General features: G+C 45.5%; 1 long non-coding RNA gene across 1 annotated transcript; it reads right to left on the bottom strand.

Moving 5' to 3' along the window:
- Window positions 1-607: 607 nt before the first annotated feature.
- On the bottom strand, window positions 608-4,143 carry LOC122357405. The gene is made up of 3 exons (XR_006252469.1): window positions 4,078-4,143; window positions 1,438-1,527; window positions 608-758 (listed from the first exon to the last, which is right to left on the bottom strand). It is a non-coding gene; the product is annotated as an uncharacterized LOC122357405 (long non-coding RNA).
- Window positions 4,144-14,130: the final 9,987 nt, after the last annotated feature.

Below are 14,130 nucleotides of genomic sequence, written 5' to 3'. Positions count from 1 at the left end.
TCCAACTGCTCTTCTCCTTGGTTTACAGTTGAGAGAAAAGGCTACAAAAATACCATTTAAAAGATTTCGGTCAGAAGGAAATTATTGGTAGTACTTCATCATTTGCTTTCAGGACTCTTAAATAAAAATAATGCAGTAAATTCACCCAAAATAGTTCCATTGTTATGTGGAAAGGTTACTAAAATGTGTAAGAATGTGAAAGTTTATTCAGACTAACTTTTTGTTAGATCTTTTGAACAATTTGTGCATCATGAGAAAATACAAGTTTTATTAGTCTAATCTTTGTGATTTTACTGATAATAACTAAACATTACATTCCTAATAAATGCATGTACTTTACTTACAACCTCGAGATTACGTCATACATTATCATAATATTTTTTCCATATTTCCTCCATTTAGCTTGTATCCTTCCAAATAATCTTACGACACCCTTAATGGCAAAGAAAAAAAGGTCTCCGTCTCCATGCTCCTGACACAATAACATATAGGTGTTTGTTTGTGAAAGCTCTGAAACTACTCCAAACTGTCAAATGACCCACATCAGTAAAAATGAAAACAAACGACAAGGTAAATAACTTCAAATATGAAATACTCTGGCCATATATCTTGAGAGTGGGAGCCCCAATAGCTCAGGTGTGACATTCCATGGCTGCCAAATGTGAATAATGGCAAACAGAGGAGAATGAACCCTTGATGTATTTGCAGTTCCGCCAGGCCTAGCACGGCACTTTTATTGCCTTCATATTCTCTCCTTTCTGCACACAGAAAGAAAGAAAGAAAGACATGGGTCCCTTTCAGCACTGGAGGGCTACAACACAGCTGGGACCAGGCGAGATGTGAGAAGGGCATGAACGTGAAATGATAAAACCATGTTAACACATATTCACTTGTAAAACATAAAAATTGCTCCTGCCAGCGTGAATAAATACACATAAATGTAAACGCCTATGTTGCAGTTCTCTTTAAAAGTGCGCTGAAACAAGCCGGTGAAAAGTGTGCGAGCAGTAATTCTGGACACATTAATGGACGAGCAGGCCAAGAGACACACAAAATGAGCCGGTACCCTGTGAATGCCTCTAAGAGTAGATCTTATCCAATAATGGGGAGCATCTGAGAAATCAACAGGCGCTAATAGTTTTTTAATGAGTTTGCGGAATGCACTGGGGCAACTGTGTAATAAAGAACAAAGCCTGTTTAGAGACTCCAGAGCCAAATAATGCATCCAGGCAAAGGTAGCTTTAATGAACAGATGATGAGTGTCAGAGATTAGGGAGGGCAAGAGATAAATGGGGAAATCTGTGTTTGTAAAAGGGGTCAAATTAATCTTAATGCATTCATAAAGGAGCATACACGAAAAGGGCACGAGGACAGAAATGCAACTAAAAAGCACAGGCCTCCTACGCTTTTCAGTTTTTCGTTGTACTGTTTTCCTACCTGGTGACTTTCTTTAAACATTCATTTTGTGAGATCTGAATGAGCAGTCATCCTTCAGAGAAGACGTGAAGTCAGCTCGGGGCAGGGGTTCTGCAAAGATGAGAGAGTTCTGAGAGAAAATAATACAATACTCCTACATTTTTTGATATACAACCATTAAGAAACCATGACTAGTCAGTTACAGGTCAAGATCACTGAACAGCGCTGACAAAGAGTCAGATGTAGATCAAAAAATTGTTTCAAATGTTTTTACTCACTCTCATATTTTACTTGCATGAAAAAAAAATTACAGTTTATCATATTAGATTAAATATTTATTTATTTATTATTCTGTGATGGATATAAAGTTATGGGACATAAAGGTGGGTAAATAACAGTGAACTGTCCATTTATTTAATTACATTTTCAAAATGCTTTTGCAGTTTTATATGCACTTTTTATATTTCAGTGGAATGTAGGTTTAATGTAATTTTTAGTGTTGATGCAAATGTCACTCTCTATTTTTCATCAAAGGCAGCAATCAGAAACCGCAACAATATAAGCTGTTCCTTCAGCCACCCGCCTAGCAACATGAGCAAACATGCCAATCCCTGTTCAGCCATTTTTACTTGTATGAAGGCCAGCACGACTAGCTACATAATGAGACCTGTCCTAACAACATAATAACCACCTCCTTAAGGGCCGAGCACGCCTGACAAAAACCACTGAGACTACATATTTTGTTTCCAGTGGTCTGCAGTTGTGGTTTCAGTATATGAGCTGCCTTTCAGGTGTAGGATTTTCTTTTCTTTGACCTCGGCTTAGAAGAAAAGTCTCATCTACTGAGAGAAAAAAAAGTATACTGGGTAAATAGACTATGCTTCCATTGACAGGTCAAGATCAATAAAATTAGAAAAGGAAAGATTGTAAATCATGGTCCTTGTAAGAAGTTGTAAGAAGAAATATTCTGTCTATGAGAAGCCAAGAATCCAACCTGATGAGGTTTTGAGACAAGCAAGCCAGATTGGTTTTAGATGTTTTTTTAGCAGGGAAAATTACAACTTTTTAAATCTGTCTAAAGGCTGTGGTATTCTAGACACAAAATGGTTCATCCCCTCTAAATAAAGTAATATCCACACAATTACATTACAATGAAATGCACATCAGGTCAGAAGCTATTTATTTCAAGGACAGATGATAAGGCTGATGAAATGTTATTAACATCATTAGGCTGTCTTGGCACACATTTTCATCCCTCTTTGTTTTTTCCCCCTAAAGCATAGCTGTAATCGGGGTGCGGCAGACCAAAAGAACCCCAATTAGAGGTTGCTTTTTGGCTTCCCGTGATTAAATTGAAATGAAAGTGTGAAATGGAAGGTGAAAGCAGGTCAGCTGGGAGGATTAGCACAATGGTGCACAAGGTAAGGTTAAGAGTGCACTTTTAATTACCATAAAGTATCTGCTGCTCATAGACACACTCTCCTTCCCACCTCCTACCATGTTCTCTTCTCTTACTGAACTTTAACTATTTGATACCTTTTTATTCTTTAAGAATGTTCTGACCTTTTGTTCAAAAGTTCAGCACACTTGTCAGACTGTGCCGGCTGAGCGGGTCAGCTACGGTGTTAGATGGTCAGGGGTGAAATGAGATTTTTTGGATGTAATGGGCACGAGTATGCTCTTTAAATGACAAGGAAAAACTCATTGTTCTTGACTTAAGTAGAAGTAAAAGAAAATGCCAGCTTCCTGGCTTACAAAAGAAGAAGGAAGTGTTCAGGAGGGGAAAGTATTTTTTACATTTATTTTTATTATTGTTATATCCCTCTAGTTATATACCCATAATCATTGAATGTACTGTAAAATTTTGTTATTTAAAAATCTAAATTGAAGAACTGAAATGTAAATTTGAAATGTCTGGTACTTGACATTGGCTAGTAAAGATACTTATACCCAATCTCATAAGATGTTGATATTTGTAAAATTTTGATTGAGATGTCGGGTGATCAAAATTCAGTGCCAAGTCAATGTCCAATACCGACATCAGCTGACATTGATATTTGCTGTTTTATATATCAGCGTTAAATCACAAAATCAAATCTGTGTGAAATGAAAGTTTGCGACCAATTTTACTTCCATATTGTGACATACTTCCGAAAGAGAATATTAAATAAGTAAATTAAATGGTGCGAGATAGTTTTTTCTACTGCAAATTGATTGGATGTAGTAAAGTAGGTGTTTCATTCAGAAATTAAAACAGACAGTTGGAGTGCTGTGGTTAAGGATGGAAAAAAATTTGACTACTCAAAAAAAAATGCAACGTGGGTCCTAAATCGCCTGGCATTTTATTAGAGTACTGTACCTGCTGGGTATAGAATGTCTCTAAAATGGATACGAAAATAAAGTATTACCCAAATTAAAACTACTATAGTGCGTCTATTTTGTTGCCTCAATTGAAATTTACCTCAAATTCAAGAACTGAATTTAAAAACCTTCCTAATTTATTTCTGAGGTCACAACCTAGTTGTCTACTTTTAAAACTGCATTTGTCAGCAAAGGGTTTCCCATTTGGTTTTGTTGGACTTGAACTTCTGATCCCACTGTTTGTAAGAAATTCTCCATGACATAATTTTGCTAAGTTAAAAAAAAAGCATATGGTTTTACCTTCACCTTACTTGCAGCTAACAGCTTCAGGGTGTCTAACACCTGGTGCCTTGGTCATGAATTATTATCCAGATGTTCCTTCAAATTTCACCCGTCTCCCACTGGCAGCACAATATTTTGTACAGCTAAAGACACAGATGTGTTTGGCCAGTTTGTTTTTGCCAGTTTGTTTCACTTTCGCTACTTGGCCTTGAATAGGCACAAAGTTCTGCCTTTAGAGAGATTAGCATTTGCTAATTTGCTTCTTAGTGAGATGTGCTGCCCTCCAAGGCATGAATATAAGATAGGTCAAAGGTCATGGTAACTTCCCTTGTCAGTTTGTTCCTGAGGAGAAAAAGCTTCATTAATTCAGCAGGTTATCAGTTCCAACCTTTCTCTCTGACTTGTGCTCACTCATTTACACACACACATACACCTTTAAAGTTTTTCCTTTTTTCATGATCTAAGTTTTTTTGTGTGGAGCTGTGGTGAATATGGTGCTGTCCTTGCCCATGGGCCTCAGGCATGTTTTATTTATGAATCTGATTAAGCCCGGTACAGTGTCCGTATGGGATAGAGATCCATAAAAGCAGTGAAGGAGCAGCGCAGCGTAATTCTCTTTCATTATCTGCAGCTGTATAAGAGGAGGCTCCTAGCATTTAATTGAGAATAAGAGCCCGCACAATGCTCTTTGAAATTCCCTGCTCAGCTCGCTAAATCAAACTTTTAGTAACATTCAGCGAAGGGCACAGCGTGGTGGTACTTTAGGGGCTGGCATCCAACGCTGCCTTGAAGCCTAGACAAATGTTCTCATGCTTTTCAGTGAAGTGCTCATTAATATGCCTGAAGGACTATAGGCCCACCAAATGTACAAGCGAGGAATGTTCAACATTCAAAGTGTGCAACTGATTATGCTTTACCTATCTTTGCAATACATTGTTTAGTGATTCCAAACTCATTGCGTATCGGCTCAGATAAAGACCCAAGACCAGCGGTGACTTAGGAAGCGCTGGCCTGTCACAGACTATACAGTAATGTATTCTCAGGGGGTGCATACAAAACACAATGCTCTTTTATAGCTATCATCTGGGTCATTCTGGCTCATCGAAAATAAAGCACTGAGGATTACTGTACAAAGTTAATAGTGTATGGCGGCATCATTTTCTCTTTAGTCATAAAAGCAGCCCACCCTGTCACTTACACCCATGTGTCTTACCTTTATTCGGGTCAGTCTGGCAGTCCATCTCCTCTGCTTTCTGAGCTACCGAGTTAGTAGGATGCCATCGGGGGCCCATCAATCCCCAAAACGACAGCTTGAAGGCCCTCCGCAAATAACTGCATGCATTGGAAGCGCTGACAGCCGAGGCGGACGAATATGACAATAATGATTTTATCTACAGCACAGAAAATAAAACTGTCAGACCTATTAGGATTTAAAGCTAGGAGAGAGGGAGGAGAGTAGGTAGATATGGAGAAAGAGGTGGAAGAGTAAGAGTGTTTGAGGGCTTGTGAGCTAGAATGGATTTTAATAAAAGAGCCGGACAGCTGGAGTGGATGAGCATTAGTCATGAGCAAATGGTGCAGTTTATTTGTGGTAAAACGATAAAGAAATACTCGCCTTGGGTATTTTACTAGAAGGGATGCTCATGATAACTCATCTCTCTAAAATATTATACGCACAAAAAAAGTTTTGAGCTTTCTGCAAGTGTTTTTGCTTTTGAAAAGAGTCATTGTCATTGTAATTTATGCAGATTAGTCAACTCGGTTGAAATTAACTAATTTTGTGCGTGAATCAATGCTTCTCGCTGCCTGATGTTTTAGACTTGGTTTGGGGTTCAGTGCCAATGTGTCTTTCTAACAGGTTGTAGACCATTTGGAGACATCTGTGCTACCAAACGCACATTCTTGCATTTTGGCGCTGAGTATAAAACTTCCCTGAAGAAAGTTCTGCATTTTGACAATTGCACTGTTTTCTCCTATTAGGAAATTAAATGTATTTTCAATTAAACCTACACAAATTGCTCTGAATAGAAGAGAGAGGGTTATTTAGTTTTTTTATGTGCGGAACGTCTCGGTTGCGTATGTAACCCTCGTTCCCTGAAGAAGGAACGGAGACGCCACGTCGGATGACCCGGCAATTGGGATCTCGCCCGAGAGACCAATCTACTTCGAGTGTATCTAAACAAGCCAATTGAAGATTGGCATGCGCTAATCGCATCCAGCTGCCGCTGATCACAGCGCGTGTATAAATAAGCAGCGGGTGCAGCGCATATTCAGGTTTTCGCTGAGAGCCGAGCTAGTGACCCGGCCCCTTCAGCAGAGGTGCAGCACCGTGGCGGCGGGGCGTGGCGTCTCCGTTCCCTTCTTCAGGGAACGAGGTTACATACGTAACCGAGGCGTTCCCTTTCAGTCGGTCACTCCGAGTCACATCGGATGACCGACCAATTGGGATCCCTACCAAGCGCCATGGACGCTGCCTCTTCCAGTGTCCTGTGGGAGCCCACAAGCCCCCTCAGTCTATCGGCGTAGGCCGGGGCTCAACCACAAGAAGCCAGCTACTTTTGTAACACTACCCATTCGTGAGACTGGAACACTGGGAAACGTCCCACGTTCTAGTGAACAGGACGTATGGAAGTCCAGCCTTCCCGTAGGAGGTCTCGGAACGAATACGCATATGGACAGTATTTCAGTTTGCATATGGAAAATTGGAGGTGATTGAACCCTCTTAGACGGGCAGAAAGGTCTGCCGGGGAAACACGGGGCTCTAAGGCTATGCCGTGGAAATACACACATAAAGTCCTCTTGGGGTACTTTACATGGCTCCCAGCCCTCACCGGTTCTCACGGATTCATCGAGAGGGCCTGGCGCCGGATGCTCCGCAACATCTGGCTGCCGAGGGGAATGGAGGAGCTCGACAGGGTCTACTGTATGGACGCTCTGGAGGCGGTTAACAAGCCGACCCAAACCCGGCCTCTCAGTGCTTCTACCAGTTTGAGGTGAGAACACAGGAGGATACCGGTTCCACACGTAGGCTATAGAATCTAGCAATCGTGTTGGGGGTCGCCAGCCCGCAGCTCTACAATCTGTCAGCGAGGTGCCACGAGCCACCGCCCAGGACGATGCAACACTTGCTGAGTGTGCCCGCAACCTGAAGGGGGGGGCAGGGCATACCCTGTGCTTGGTATGCTAGGGTAATGGCGTCCACTATCCAGTGAGCCATCCTCTGCTTGGAGGCGGCACTCCCCTTCTGCCGGCCTCTGTGACAAGCGAGCTGGACTGAGGTCCTGAAGCTTTGTGTCCGGTCAACGTAGCATCGGAGTGCTCGGGACGGGACAAGCAACGTCAGGGCTGGGTCTGCCTCCTCCAGGGGCAGCGCTTGAAGGTTCACCACCTGGTCTCTGAAGGGGGTAGTGGGAACCTTGGGCACGTAGCCGGGCCGTGGCCTCAGTGGTACCTGGGAATCCGCGAGCCCAAACTGTAGGCACGAATCGTCGACCGAAAAAGCCTGCAGGTCCCCTACCCTCTTGATGGAGGCCAATGCGAGCAGGAGCAATGTCTTCATAGATAAAAGAACTTTAGCACAACTGCTGGCAAGGGTTCAACGGAGCCTACTGCAGTGCTGTCAGCACTACAGACAGGTCCCAAGAGGGTACTGTTGGGAGCCGTGGAGGATTCAACCTCCTGGCTTCCCTCAGGAACCTGATAATCCGGCCATGCTTACCCACAGACCTCCCATCTATGGGGTCATGATTTGCAGCGATTGCAGCCACGTAGACTTTAAGGGTGGAGGGAGACAGCCTTCGCTCCAACCCTTGCTGCAAGAAGATAAGCCACGACTGATAGGGCAATTCGGGGGTCTTCACCTGAGAAGAACACCACTCGGCGAACAGGCTCTACTTCAAGGCATAGGCCTGTCTCGTGGACGGCACTCTAGCCGAAGAAATGGTGTCGACTACCTCTTGAGGTAGGTCACCTAGAGCCTCCGCATCCCATCCAGGGACCAGACATGGAGTTTCCAGAGGTCTAGACGCGGGTGCCAAGGGGTGCCCCATCTCTGAGTCAGAAGATCCTTCCTCAGAGGGATCGGCCAAGGAGGGGCTGTCGCGAGGAGCACAAGTTCTGGAAACCAAGTCTTCACCAGTAGGGTGCTACTAGCAAGACCTGCTCCAGTCCTCCCTGACCTTGCACAGTGTCTGTGCAAGAAGGCTCACTGGGGAAATACATACTTGCAAAGGCCCCCAGCCAGCTGTGTGCCAGTGGGCAATGGGAAGTCTCTGGAGAGGCAAACAGGTCTACCTGAGTGGCTCGGAAACGTCCCCAATCAGCTGAACCGCCGGGGATGGAGTCTCCATTCTCCGGGTAGTGCAGCTCGCGACAGCTCGTCGGCTGCCTGGTTGCACACTCCTGGAATGTGAATGGCGGCGACCTCAGAACTTCCGACTCCATAGGAGGAGGAGGTGGTGGGCTAGTTGCGACATACGACGGGGCGTGAGACCACCTTGTTGGTTGATGTACGCAACGGTCAGTATGTTGTCTGTGCAGACTAGTACATGCTGGCCTCGAAGGCAGTTCTCGAGAGACTGCCTGGGCGAGATGTACTGCCAGCAACTTTAGGCAGTTGATGTGCCATTGCAGTTGAGGGCCCGTCCAAACCCCTGACACTGCATGCCCGTTATCCGTGGCCCCTCAGCCGGTGGTGGAGGCATCCGTGAAACCACAGCATACCTGGAGACCTTCTCCAGGGGCACTCCGCCCGAAGGCGAGAGGTCTGACCACGGGTGAAGGTTTGGCGGCAGGCCGGTGTTATTTGAACCTCGTGAGTGCCACTTTGCCACGCCCACCTCGGGACTCGATCGTGTAGCCAATGTTGAAGCGGTCTCATATGGATTAGTCCCAGCGGCATCACTGTGGCGCGGCTGCCATATGCCCCAGGAGCCTCTGAAAATATTTCAGTGGGACCGCCATCCTGCTCTTGAACATATTGAAGCAGTTCAACACCGGGGGTGGCACGCTCCTCTGTGAGGGTGTGCCATCTGATCGATCGATCCAGCTCCATCCCAAGAAAAGAGATCCTCTGCGTTGGACAGAGTTTGCTCTTCTCCTGGTTGACCTGAAACCCCAACTGGCTGAGGTGCTGTAGCACCAGATCCCTGTGTTCGCACAACTGGAGGCCGGGACTGAGCCAGTCATCCAGTTGGTTGAGAATGCGAGCACGCCTTACTCTCTCAGTGGAGCAAAGGGCTGCTTCCGCGACTTGCATGAAGACAGCGTGGCGACAGGGAGAGCCCGAAGGGTAGGACTTGTACTGATATGCTCGACCTTGACGCCAACCTCAGGAATGGCCTGTGGCATGGAAGAATCGACACACGAAGTCACGTGTCCTTCAGGTCGATCGCTGCAACCAATCCTGGGGACGGACGCACTGAATAGGCGTTTCTGTGTCAACATCCTGAACGGGAGTGCTCGATTCAGGACTCACAGATCCAAGATTGGTCATAACCCACCGCCTTTCTTGGGCACTATGAAGTATGGGCTGTAAGCCCGACCTCATATCGGCTGGAGGAAGCGGCTTTTATCGTGCCTTCACTAGAAGGACGGCAATCTCCGCCCACAAGACAGGGGCACACGCATTGTTCACTGACATATAGCGGATCCCACTGAACTTGGGGGGACGCCGGATGAACTGAATCATATAGCCGAAGTCGAAGTCCTGCGAACCGCAGGAGCCACCGGGATAGCCTGGGAAGATTCAACCAGGCATCCAGAGACCGAACTAGCGGCTCGGCGGAACCACCGGCGTGCAGGCGATGGGGCAGCGAGGGGAGTGCAGGGACCCGGCTCCGGGTCCTCGTGGCGGTCGGCGGGTCTGAGTGTGTGCAACTCTTACCTGCATCCCGCAGAAGTGAGGCGGGTAGGCTGTTGGTTCGTCCGCCCAGTCTTCCCACTGCTGCATATTAGCCCAAGGAGAGCGTGAGTGGCGCGAACTGGCCCGCTCAACTCTCGCTCTCCTGGGGACCCAGAGACAGAGGAAACCGCCCTTGTCGAGGTTTTAGGTAGCGGCAACATTCTCTGCCCGGCAGAGCAGCTCCCTCCATCCCGGATCTGAGGGCCTCTTGCACCTGCGCTTTCCTCCAGGTTTGGCAGGGAGCCTGGACAGGCTGGTGGCTGCCCCTGCTGCCAGCTCCACGGTGCTGCCTAGATGGGGGCTGCTGCGTTGACTGCACGGGAGCGGTGGCGGCAGCAGGGGCACCCTCGGCGACGAGCTGGCTGAGGTGGGCCGTCGGCGGCTGGGTGAAGGCAGCAGCTGCACGCCGAGGCAGGATGTTTCTTACCTCAGTCTGCTTCTGGGCAGCGGAGAACTGCTGGGCAAAGTTCTCCACTCGCGTCGCCGAAGTGGCCGGTCTGGGACATGGGGGCATTCAAGGAACGCGTGTCTTGTCTACCTCGCGCATATCGACCAGACACAGCCACAGATGGCGTTTCTGGACCACCGTAGTGGCCATCGCACAACCCAGAGACAGCGTTGTGACCTTCGCCGCCGCTCGTGGCGCGAGGTCCATCACGATACAGAGTTCTTTCAGAACTTCCAGGTCATGACCACCCCTGTGCAGATCCTTCAGTGCCTTGGCCTGATGAACCTGCAACAACGCCAAAGCGTGTACTGCAGGCGCAGCTTGTCCACAGGCCGCACAAGGCACTGCCGTTCAGAGCCGACGAGTACCTGCAGGCCCGGAGGGGAGCACAGGATCACCGCACTAAGCGGAAGCGGCATTGGGACACAGCTGCATCCCAACTGACCGCTCCACTGGGGGGCGATCACCGTAACTCCTGGCTGTGCCACTGTCAAGGGGTGGTGAAGGAGGAGGAGCCACTGGGGCAGTTTCTGGCAGTGAAAGGTGCTTTCCACATCCCAGTAAGCTCCTCATGCACTTCCGGGAAGAAAGGTACCAGGGTGGGGCCCTGAGAACCAGCGCAAGCCACCCTTAAATACCAATCGTCCAGCCTCGAGGGCCGGGAAGCAGTGGAGGTTTCCACTTGATCCCGATCACCTCGACGGCCTGGGCAAGCATAGCCACCATTTCTAGATCTGTATCCAGTACATTCAACGCCTGGTAGGCGCAGAGCAACCGGATCTTCACTTCCAGAAATGTCTGGCTCACCTTCCGATGCAGCGATTGACTTCTGATCATCAGGGGAGCCCAAGAGGGTACAGCTGATACCCCACGTGAGGTCCAGACTGCCCCCTTTGCAGCTCCACTGGTTGCAGAGTTTAAGCTTTGTGTCACAACGAAATGGAGCCCACCTGTCTGCAGCCAGAATGAGAACCAAGTCGAGCAAACACAAGCTCCGCCTCCTTTTTCAAGGCGACAGAGCCCCGCCCATCACTCCGAGATGACCATCTCCCCGCGAGAAATGATTCATCCACAACCGCCACCTCAGCGTGCTAAGCCCAGGCACGAGGCAACGATTGTGACCATCACCTAACACCAGGTAACAACCGCATCCAGAAACACACGGGTGTACGTAGTCTGAAGCAAGACCCACGCTGTCTTCCAAGACGCGTCGAGTTTGCCAGACGTAACGTCGTCTTTAAAAAGACGCACCCGCGAATGCTCTTTAGTGCTGCGGCAACAGGGGATAGCCGTTTTGCACACAAACAGGGGGGTAGTGCAGCCTGATTGTGGCAATCCACTCGACGCAGGAAAACGACCTCCGCTGAAACGCCGTACTCCAACACTTTCGTAGATCGTCTTTGGAGCGGAACAGTCACGCTTCGGCTCCGAAGCGAAAAGCTGAATATGCGCTGCACCGCTGCTTATTTATACACGCGCTGTGATCAGCGGCAGCTGGATGCGATTAGCGCATGCCAATCTTCAATTGGCTTGTTTAGATACACTCAAGTAGATTGGTCTCTCGAAGCGAGATCCCAATTCGTCGGTCATCCGACGTGACTCGGAGTGACCGACTGAAAGGGAACCACAATTAAAAGTGCTATATAATCTTCAATTTTAAAATGTATATTTTATTTTCCTTTTAATAGAAGATTTTCATTCATATATACCTGTATACACATACTAGTCAAAAGTTTGGGGTTGGTAAGATTATGTTTTTGTTAATGTTTTTTTTTTTTTTTTTTTTTTTTTTTTTAATAAGTCTCTTATAGGCTTCATTTATCCAAATTCTACTGAAAAAGCTATTTTCTATTTTAATATATTTTGCAATGTAATTTGCTCCTGAACTTTCCGCAGCCACCAGTGTGACACAATGCTTTAAAATGATCCTAATTTATTGTATCAGTGTTGAAACAGTTAATATTAACAGCTTAATGTTCAGTTAACAGTGTAGCATTTTTCAGGATTCTTTGCTGGAAGAATATACATAGCAACATAGACATTAATTAATGCTACACATAAGTTTACAACAGAGAAGTAGTGACAATAAAGGATATTCAACATTTCTATAATTGTAATTATAATTGAAAAAAAGCCATTCTTCTCGATTCCAGTGTTGACATAGCTATTGCATTCTGTTTTTATAGGGCAACATAGCCTAACCTGAATTGTTACGGAAATACCACTGCCTTACGCTTTAATTAGACTGAAAGAGCTTCTAATGTTGTTTTAATAATAATTTATGCATGCAGGTGAAGTTAGCAGTCACCGTCAAGATATTGCTGAGAGTGTGATCAAAAGGCCTGGCATTTTCTCTGAAGCTCTCACCACCTTTTGGAAGGAAGCGAGGCTGAGAAAACAATGTCATCAGCTCATTTGACTGCACTGGGAAGTATTCATATGCAAACACAGGCTAATACAACCTTTCACTCCATCTCCATCACACCCACCCAGACCAAGATTATCTCTCCTAATCACCTTAACCCTTCGTCTCAACCTACTGTCTGCTTGCATCTAATCTGCCCAAATTAAATCAAATCCTGTCTGGATCATTGTAATGGAGCCTAGAAATTGTGTGCAAATATTCACATTAATAATTCAAGTAAATGGTTTGCATTATCCATGAGAAACTGTATGAAATGTTGAGACGTGACAGCATTTGATTCCTGATTGGGTACTCTGTTCTGCATGGGGGGTGTTATTTAAATATACAGGTGAACGTTCTTGAATATTAGGGACTTGTTTAATCTGGACAGACCTTTAGCACAATCCCCTTGTCATTTCACTCAACTTTAAATAGGAAAGCTATCTAAACTCCACCTGACTTGCCTTCAAAAAACAGACAGTTTAACAAACATTAATATTTGAAACTCTTTTTTTCATTGCTCTGTGTGACCATTTACCTTTGAAGTGCTGCCTACATGCATAGAATAAAATTAAGCTCTTTTTTTATCCCTGAGTAATAATTGTAAACAGAGTTAGCCAGTAAAGATAAACTGTTCATGCAAAAATACATAAAACCAACAATAATTCATCAATACTACGCAACCAGTTACACTGCACATGCAAAAGGATGATAAAGACCTACACACATGAGCACACATAATTGGTAGCCTATAGGACCTTGATTTATTAAGGTCTTAAATATCGGGTTTATGTGTGTGTATTTTTGTGGATATGCAAAACACATACAAATTGGCTCGCCGTTAAACACACCCATATTCAAAGCAGGCTTTTGCATATGGTTGTGCCATGCAGCTCAATTTAATCTCACTAAATACCCTTGATATGATTTATATTATTTATTTTTACAAAATGTACAAAAATTGATAAACGAAAATACCCCATAACATTTGCCAGAATTCACAAATTCAATATTATTTACACATTTAAGCCCATTACACCACAGATTTATACTAAAGAAATCTAGAGTGCATGAGAGCACTCTTTAGCCCACAGAGACAGCAGATCAATACCTGTTTTTCAGTCACATTAATTTACACATGCAGTTATCATTTATAAAATGACTTAAAATGCTGAAAATAGCTTAGTGAGTGAAATTTTAAATATTTGCACTACATGAAGGCATGCCCCAAATAATATATTCATTATGGGAAACATATAAAAACAGCAATGCAATGTTAGACAGCTATATTTCTGCACATGCCATCAAGTTTGCATG

The sequence above is a fragment of the Puntigrus tetrazona genome, chromosome 14 (genome assembly GCF_018831695.1).
Source record: "Puntigrus tetrazona isolate hp1 chromosome 14, ASM1883169v1, whole genome shotgun sequence".
Classification (NCBI taxonomy): domain Eukaryota; kingdom Metazoa; phylum Chordata; class Actinopteri; order Cypriniformes; family Cyprinidae; genus Puntigrus; species Puntigrus tetrazona.
This window is presented reverse-complemented; position numbering and strand designations above follow the sequence as displayed.